Source organism: Mytilus galloprovincialis, chromosome 8 (assembly GCF_965363235.1).
Source record: "Mytilus galloprovincialis chromosome 8, xbMytGall1.hap1.1, whole genome shotgun sequence".
Classification (NCBI taxonomy): domain Eukaryota; kingdom Metazoa; phylum Mollusca; class Bivalvia; order Mytilida; family Mytilidae; genus Mytilus; species Mytilus galloprovincialis.
Window position 1 is genome coordinate 69731995 of NC_134845.1, and position 10094 is coordinate 69742088.

Consider the following 10094-nt stretch of genomic DNA (forward strand, 5'->3'; position numbering starts at 1 on the left):
TTTAGGCATGATGAAGTCCGATTTCCTGCAAGATCTAGTATGTTCTTGCAAGAGGGAATAAATACGTAGCAAGAAATGTATTTGCAGAGAGCAGCAAATGTCTTGCACGGAGCTTTGTCCATGTCAGGGCAGTGATACTTGCCAAAATATTTATTCTAAAGAGAACATCAACCTCTAAAAAAGATCAAATGAATGACGATGATGAAGATAAAAACGATACCATTGACTAATAGCGAAAGAGCATTTGAGCAATGGGGCAATATAAAGTTTAAGTCGCCTCACTGTTATTCAATGTAAATATGTATATTATTATTAATTTTGTGTTTTGTAATAACTCTACCAAATGGTTGTGTACTTTAGTTCCGTATGCGATGATAGTGGTAGTTAAGAAAAAAACCAAAAAGAAACAACACCTTGCAAGTGATCTAAACAAAACAAAAAACAACAAAAAAAACAACACCTTGCTAGTGATCTTCGGCCTTGACGTGGTTGGCAAGCTTAAGACAATTAAATCATATTGTATTTATAACTGTCGAACTAACAGGAGACCAAAATAACATTTATTTTTAACTGTGCTGTAAACATGGTAAATATGCGCTTTAGCGCAGTTTTAAGATATGCTTTAATATAGTTTTATCAATATTTTGTAGGTATAAAAAACAAGCTAGGCGAGACATTAGAACTAAAAAAACTAGTTATATATGTTACTAATATAAAACCAATAGAATTTGTGTGTTTTTAGATGCAAAATTAAATATAACCGAGAGTTTTGCGTCAATATCCGTAAAAATTATGATTTTCACAAAAATACGAGATTTTTTCATTTTAAACACTTTTTAATTTTTTTTTATTTCAGAAACAAAAATTAGATAGACTTTAGTTTGTCAAATGATATATTTCATATTATATTGCAGATGAATTTGTTCTTAAACTGCATTTTTCGAACAATATCGTCAAATTATGACTTATATTTTTCCCCCTTTTTTGCCGTTTTTTTTAAAATGTGACCATTTCCCAGTTTGACGACCAGGCAATTCTGAATGTACGATAAAAGACCTTTCAAATGATATATCAAATAGCCGTGTGTTAGGTAGGTGCATTAAAAACCTCCGAATCCTTGTTTTGGCGCTATTAAGAGTTGACTGCTTCTTTTTGTAACTTCATTGGGGGTGTAAAAGCGTTGACCGAAGTACATTTTGTATGAAGCACGGAAGCGCTTCGTGCTAAAAATGTGCGCACGGTCAACGCTTTTACAACCCTATGAAGTTACAAAAAGAAGCATTCAATACCAATAATAACATTTTTTAGCTATGATCATGAAAACACGAATTGTATAATTCTTTTATTTAATTCACCTGTGCACTTTATTGTGGGACCACGTGTTATCATGAACTAAAAGTTTTATTGAGTGATGCAATTGCTTAAAGAATAACACGTGATGTGCAGTTAGCTTATCAGAATAAAGTATTATAATGAAACATACATCTAATGTAATTATTGAACAAAATATTTATGTTAGCATCAATATTTTTTTCAAACATTTCCAGTTAAATACTATTCATATCAGTACACTAAGGTTGATTGATTGTTGGTTGCTTTACGCCGCATTAAGGGATTAGACATTTAACTTCAAAAGGGGGGGGGGGGTATTGTTTTCTCCTAAATTTGATATTTTGATCCCAAGTTTTATGAGAAAAATATTATTATGGTCAAGCAGATGACAAATTAATGTTTTGCATGATTCCTGATTTTCCGAATACCATTAAAAGTGCTAATTTAAACAAAAACATTCGGGTGATGGCGTTGAAAAGTAAATAGTTAATATACTCAAAAAAGAACATACCACCCCCTTTATGAAGCAAAATATTCGGTCAACAAATGTTTTCTTCAATATATGGACATGCATAGTATTTTGGACAATGCTGAAAGTAATTTAACCCTCTGTCACAACTTTCTGGATAGCTCGAATGGACGCCTAACGGATAACTTTTTTCCGTTGGACGTCCGTTAGGCGTCCGTTATGTACGGTACTCTTCCGTTTCGTGTTCGTTTTGTATCCGTTACTTGTCAGGTATACATTCGTTGGAGGTCTGGCAGATACATTCACCAACGGACTTCTAACGGACGTCTAACGGATAAAACGGATGTTGAACGAATGTGAAACGGACCTCTACCGGACGTATAACGGATGATACGGATGATGAATTGATCTGAAACGGATAAATGCCAATTGAAAATTTCTCGTCAGAAATGCCAATTAGATTTCTGAAGATAAGGTCCTTATTATTCATAATCGATCTTAGAATAAGGTAACATCTTCACAATTAAGTAGCTGTTATTCAGGTCAGGCACTGTCCTTTAGCGGCATTTTGAAGAACAAACAAAAATCATGCAGTTACACAGAACATTTTCAATATTAATGTGATTTACATATATTATTATTGTCGCCTTTAATTTTTATTTATCCGTTTTATCCGTTTCGCTTCCATTAGGTGTCCGTTTTATGCGGTACTCGTCCGTTGAATGTACGTTCGACATCCGTTCTGTCCGGTACATCCCCGTTTCTCGTCCGTTGCATGTCCGTTATGCATTCGTTTTAGTTGGTCAGTACATTAACGGACTCCCAACGGATAACAAGTTTGTCAACGGACAACTTTTATTTTCATCTGTTAGGCGTCCGTTTGTCTTATCCGGAAAGGTGTGACCGAGGCTTAAACGTCCAAATAAGCAGCAAATCTAGAAGAAAATTATTCAACTTAATGTCATCAATTTTGGGCGGTAAGCTGCGATTGGATCATATATTTACACGTGGTTAATCCCGATCAACACTTGCAGATCTATCTAGAGACGAGCATGAATTTAAAAAAAAAAATCTAAGTTATATGACTGAATATACATAATATTAAGACAAAATCCATTTTTTCATAAACATTTCATTTACTAATGAAGTAGGAAATTCATTCTTTTGATACATTTATATTGTTATCGACTTTACATCAGTGGAAGATTCAGGTCCAAATCCAGGACAAAACAGGGGGGTCCAACTTTATGTCCCCATTTCAATGCATCGATCGTCGAAAAAAGGGTTGTACCAACCCCTGTGACCCCCCACCCCTGAATATTAAATTCATGTATTTGGCAACAAACGCGCAAGATTAAAGATCACAGCCTGTTTATTTTAAAATGAATTAGACCTCCCCCTCTCCGCTTTCCGTTTCAATCATAAAAATCAAACGTTATCTTACTTACCACTGAATTATTTCTTTAATATCGTCGCTGTTATACAAAAACCTCGTATCTAAGGTTTTGATTATTTTACACCAGGCAGTAAAAACTGAAATCTTTTTATCGATTATTTAGAATTAAATGTGTATGTTCCACTGTATGCGAAAATATCTGATCTTCTAACCAATAAATTACCAAGACGAGCAAAAATGTCTGCACCTATATTGTATTTTGAAAGCTTTTCACATTATTTCTAAGCTTTATTCGCTTTGAGAACCTAAAATTGATTCAGTAAACTGTAGCTGTTATGATGTCAGCTGCCGTGCCGTGTGTTTTTCTTTTGAGATACGATATTTTCGAACAACAAAATGTCTCACCAATCCGACTACACTTTTTCGTCCCATGTCAGAATTCAGGTTAATTCTAAATAATCAATAAAAAGATTTCCACAAAAAATTGAGATACGAGGTTTTTGCATAACAGCGACGATATATTACTTTTTACGAAGTTGCATTTTAAAAAGTCTTTAATGCATACAACATATATCTTTTACTTGAAATGGTTCTTTGTTAGATTCCTGATTTTTTTCTTGAAAAAAATTCTCCTTACCTTAACCTTAATTCTCTCTGCGCCAGAAGTTTCATAAGGCCTCAAGCGTTTATGGTTTCTGTAACAAGTTCTTTTATACAGAGTTGGGTAGTTAGCCAAACGTCCAACCTCCACTCTGGTGTGCCGGGTTTTCTCTCTGGGTAGTCCTTCCCGTAGATGATTGCATTACCATGCTAACGGATTGCATCTTTCCGGATTTCTTTCTGGGTTGTCTCCCATAGCCTTTGACTTTCCACAGTCACCCACAAGGCAGTGGGGCTATTTTCCCATAGCTGGGGATTTGGTTTGCAGGCACCAGGGCGTATCAACTCACTGGTGGGCCTAGCATGCCTTGGATCTAGGGGCCAAACCTCCTCCGAGACCTTGTGGTTTTGCCTGGGGCCGTGAGGTGCCCAGTTTCCATCTATCACCTCGTGGAGGATCCCATATCTGGGCCACATAGGTCTTACTGCATGAGAGGCTGTAACTGGCAGGATAGACTTACGCACTCGGCTCTCCTTTTCACAGCAAGCTGCTAGCCAGTGATGAATGCTGAAAGCGAGAGTGACAAGCACAGACACAACAACACACATACAGGTGCGCATCACACATTCATTTGACAGACGAAAAAAAATCGCGGTTGAAGGGAAGTGAAAAAAAAAATGTTTATACTATAACTTACATTTAGTTTAAACATATTTATTTATAGTGGATTGGGAAACAAGTTTTGCAACTTATATTAATCCCTTTCCACTTTGCGGATGCGAGTGCTGCCTTGTAGCGGCATTAGCCTACTCTTTTTCGAAATCTACAAGGGTGTCTTTAACGTGCAAGAGATATGGCTCTCTCTTAACACGGGTCAGCCATTTATCGTCCCCGTCCGACGGACTATCATCGTTTCCTCAAGACCATACTCGCAAATGGTGTCAAGGGAGAGCCGAAAATTGAGTTCCTGAAATGTTCATCCCAAACGGGAATCGAACTTGGCCAGGAACCTTTGTGTTAGTAGTCCGAACTTACATTTGCTGCTTTATGGCTATCTAAGTTTCTCAAATGTTTAGTTTAGCTAAACGTATTATTACTTTCTTGAAACGTCGTACAAGTCAGATAAAAACAAAAGAAACAGGCCGGTTACAACCAGCCGAAAAGTTACCGGCCTGTTGTTTTGTTACATTTGTATTTTATCTAATATTTATCCAAACGTTTCATTTTGTTTTTTTAAATGTTTAAATTTTAATATTTTGATGCAATTTTTATTCTCACAAATAGACAAAAAAAAAGGCTATATTTCCCAACATTTGGTAATATTTTGTTATTGAACATTTATGCAAAGCAATACACTTTGAACGGATCAAAATGACGGTATGGGCAAAAATGGATAAAAAAAGGGTGTGTTATGTTTCCTTTATTTTATGCCATTTTTTCTTTATCCTGTTTTTGTCCATGATCTCCTTACCACGTACTCTATTGTCTATGCCATTACAAAAATTAAACAAACAATACAATTTAAATCCGGGTAGCTAGCACATCAGATAATCCTGAAGGATGTACTTAGTGTTAGCTTTTCGGGTAACACCGCTCGTGTTGCTCGTAATGAGCAAAAATTTGACAATAAGTTAAATTAAGAGGATACATTTTGTGTTACGACACATACAAGATATTCATTCCATCCACAACACAGATTTGTAAAGGTAAACCAAGCCAAGACGGTGTTCCTGAAAGTTTCGAAGTCCTGGAAAACAGCAACTCTTTTTCAAGAGAATCCAGCTGATCTCTAGTTTAACTTAGTTTGTGTGGGACCAGGGGTAACCGAATGTTATTACTGTATGTATGGTTATATGGGGGACCAGGGGTAACCGAATGTTATTATTGTATGTAAGTTTATATGGGGACCAGGGGTAACCGAATGTTATTACTGTATGTATGTTTATATAGGGGACCAGGGGTTAACCCAATGGTATTACTGTATGTAAGTTTATATGGGGGACCAGGAGTTACCCAATGTTATTGATGTATGTAAGTTTATATGGGGGACCAGGGGTTACAGACTGTTATTACTGTATGTAAGTTTATATTGGAGACAAGAAGTAACCGAATGTTATTACTGTAAGTTAGTATCTATTGGGGACTAAGGTTAACTGAATGTTAATTCTGTATGAAAGCTATATGTAAGTATCTCTTGGGGACCAGGCGTAACCAAATAATATGTCTTTATGACTTATATGTTTCTTTTGGAGGCAAGGGGACCAGGGATACCCTAATTATTTCTATAAGCATTTTCTATACAGGATCGGGGATAGCCCAACGTTATTTCTATATGCATGTTCTATAGTGGACCAAGGGGTAACCCAATGTTATGTCAACATGTAAGTTTTAAAGGGACCAGGAAAAACCCAATGTTCTGTTTATATGAAAGTTTCTATTTAGAAACAGCGGTAACACAATGTTATGCCAAAATATTAGTTTCTATATGGGACCAGGGGTAACCGAATGTAATTAATACATGTAAGTTTATATGGGGGACCAGGCGTAACCAAATGTTATTACTGTCAGTAATTTTATTTGGGGGACCAGGGGTAACCCAATATTATTACTGTATGTAAATATATTTTTGGGGCCAGGGGTAACCCAATGTAATTTCTGTATGTAAGTATCTTTTGGGGACCAGGGGTATTCGAATGTTATTACAGTATGTAAGTATCTTTTTGGGACCAGGGGTAAACGAATATTATTACTGCATGTAAGTTTATATGGCGGAACAAGGGTAACCGAATGTTATTAATGTATGTAAGTATCTATTGCGGACCAGGGATAACCGGATGTTGGTCCTGTATGAAAGCTTGTATAGGGGACCAGGGATAATCCAATTTTATTACTGTATGTAAGTTTATATGTGGGATCAGGGGTAACCAACTGTTATATCTGTATGAAAGTTTATATGGGGGACCAGGGGTAACCAACTGTTATAACTGTATGTAAGTTTATATGGGGGACCAGGGGTAACCAACTGTTATAACTATGTGTAAGTTTATATGGGGGACCAGGGGTAACCAACTGATATAACTGTGTGTAAGTTTATATGGGGGACCAGGGGTAATTAACCAACTGTTATAACTGTGTGTAAGTTTATATGGGGGACCAGGGGTAACCAACTGTTAAAACTGTGTGTAAATTTATATGGGGGACCAGGGGTAACCAACTGTTATAACAGTATGTAGGTTTATATGGGGGGAGGGGGGCAGGGTAAACTGAATGTTATTACTGCATGTATGTTTATATGGGGGACCAGGGTAACCGAATGTTATTACTGTGTACATGTATATGGGGACAACTTAAGGTGTATAACAAGAGTGGACACAGACCAGTATGGATAGTATTTAGCATTATGAGAGATTTACATAAAAATATGAGTAAACTAACTAAGAATACCCCATTCAATATTTAAGGACACTACATTCAAGCGTGATACAGATCCGAATTAGGATTATGAAATTCCATTATGATTACGGTCCAGAGGTAACGCAATGTTATTCCTTTATGTTAGTTTCTATAGGGACCAGGGGTAACCCAATGTTAAGTCTATAGATACGACTTATGTAATTTTTGAAAGAGGACCAGGGAAACTAAATGTTATGTAATTCCATTATGATTACGGACCAGGGGTAACGCAATGTTATGCCTATATGTTAGTTTTTGAGGGGGCCAGGGGAAACCCAATGTTATGACTTTACGACTTATGTATGTTTTTAAGGGGACCAAGGTTAACCTCATGTGACATCTATATGATCTTTGTATGTTTCTATAGGGGACTAGGGGATACTCCAATGTTATTTCTATAGGGGACTAGGGGATACTCCAATGTTATTTCTATTTGCATGGTTTATAGTGGAAGAGGATAGCCCAATGTTATTTATTTCTATATGCATGTTCTATAGTGGACCAAGGAGTTACCCAATGTTATGTCTATACAAGTTATGTATGTTTAAAGGGGACCAGGGGTAACCCAATGTTATTTCTTTATGTGTGTTTAAAGGGGACCAGGGGTAACCCAATGTTATTTCTTTATGTATGGTTTTTTTGGGGACCAGGGGTTACTTAATGTTTTTTCTGTATGTTGCTCTAGGAGACCAGGGGTATTCCAATATTATTTCTGTATGCATGTTCTATAGAGGACCAGAGATAGCCCAACGTTATTTCTATATGCAGGTTCTATAGAGGACAAGGGGTCAATAACCGAATGTTATGTCTTTATGTAAGTTTTGATAGGGGACCAAGCGGTAACCCATACAATGTCTTTATGTAAATTATGTCTATATGTAAGTTTTTGGGTAACCCAATGTTATGTCTATATTTAAGTCAATATAGGGACCAAGGGTAACCCAATGTTATATTTGTATGTAAGTTTCTATGGGGGACCAGGGGTAACCCAATGTCATGTGATTGACTGTATGTGTGTTTTAATATATAGGAGCCCCAGATATGAGCAGGGGTAATTTCATTTAATTATAAACAGGTCTTTAATTGCTTTTCTTCATCTCAGTCACATTAAGACCTCCAACATGGAGCAAAAGCACACTATCTACTTGGATCTTGGATAACCAAACTGTTATTTTATAAAGCAATTTTCTATTTATATACTGTGGTAAGCTTTAACTAACAAAATACCATATGTTTCATGTAAATGACACTGTTGACATATACATTTAATATGTTCCGTGCTTTCATGTAGTGCATTCCATGATATTCAAGGGATTGTCACATTTCCTGACCCCTACTTTCACTTCTTGAACTATTTTTTTTCGCGTAGGTAAACGGTATTAATATGCTATATATCAGTGGGATTTCTGGTCCTATTCTCGGTGGGATTTCTGGTCCTATCCTAGCGACAGAATTATCCTCGTGCAGTTTGTATCACCAACTTGATACAATATTCCCGGGCTTCTATTTCCTATCATGATATTCTTGATAGTGGGTTGTAGCTCACAAGGAAGCTTTTTAATCAAGAGTTCCAAATGATGAGGTTGAAATCATCCCTTCGTTAATTTTACGGACGAGTTGGTTGACCGTTATGGAATATCCGTTACGCAGATGAAATCGGATTTGTTCCTTATTTCGAAACTACAGTCCTGTTCCCATTTTCATGAAGGTGAACTACCGAATTAGACTATTAACCGGATTTGTAATCACATGAGCAACACGACGAGTGCAACATGTGGAGCAGAATCTGCTTACCCATTTGGAGCACATGAGATCACCCCAAGTTTTAGGTGAGGTTCGTGTTCCTTAGTCTTTATTTTTCTATGCTGTTTATTGTATACTATTATTTGTCTGTTTGTCCTTTTCTTTTTTAGCCAGATGGCGTTATCAGTTTATTTTCGATATATCATAATTATGATGAGTTTGGATGTCTCTCTGGTATCTTTCTCCCCTCTTTTATACGTAATTTGGTTCCTGGTGAAAAGTTTAATAGGCGATCATACCACATCATTCTTCTTATTTTAGATGAATCAAAAAAGATGTCAACGAGAAAACGACAAATGTGTTTGTTAATAAAATATATCACGAATAAATCAACCAAAGCAATAAATAATCTGCATTATATCATGATGGACGTTGGTAGAGACCTCTGTGAAAATTTGTCGATCGTTAAAATCCGATCTAATTTTTTTTTACATATTTTTTTCTTGTAGAACACGATATAATTTCATTTTAATATTCTATTGTATAAATTGTTGAACTACTTCTTTTTATATTTCGCCGAGGAGTTTTAACGAGCAGTAAACTACGGATTGCGCCAATCCAATTTTATTTTAAATAATTAAAGATCAATAACAGATTAAAAACACATGATTTCTTTTCTCCATATAATTAAATAAGGTTGTGATTATTGTGTTGTGTCTTCTCAGTATTTATGAATATAGGGCTGCCACATTGCATACAAAACTATTTGTCACTTTACAGTTTCTTTTTAAAATTCAAATATTTCAAGTCGGAAATTTTATTCTACCGAGGTAGTGAAACATAATATTTTACATTTCAAAATAAATTGAAAGTAACAGAGTTCACTTGTTGATCCGATAGATTAACTCTTTGGTTTAATTTAGATTGGACAAATTACCGTAAAAACATCATTTTGTTTTAAGCCAGTTGATATTAATTTTATAATATTGAACTATTTATGAACCGAATATTGCTCACTGAGTAGGTCATAAAAGGTTCTAATTGTGGTAAAATCGTCTTTGTTGAAAAAAAACAAAAAATATGACCTGATCGGACTATAA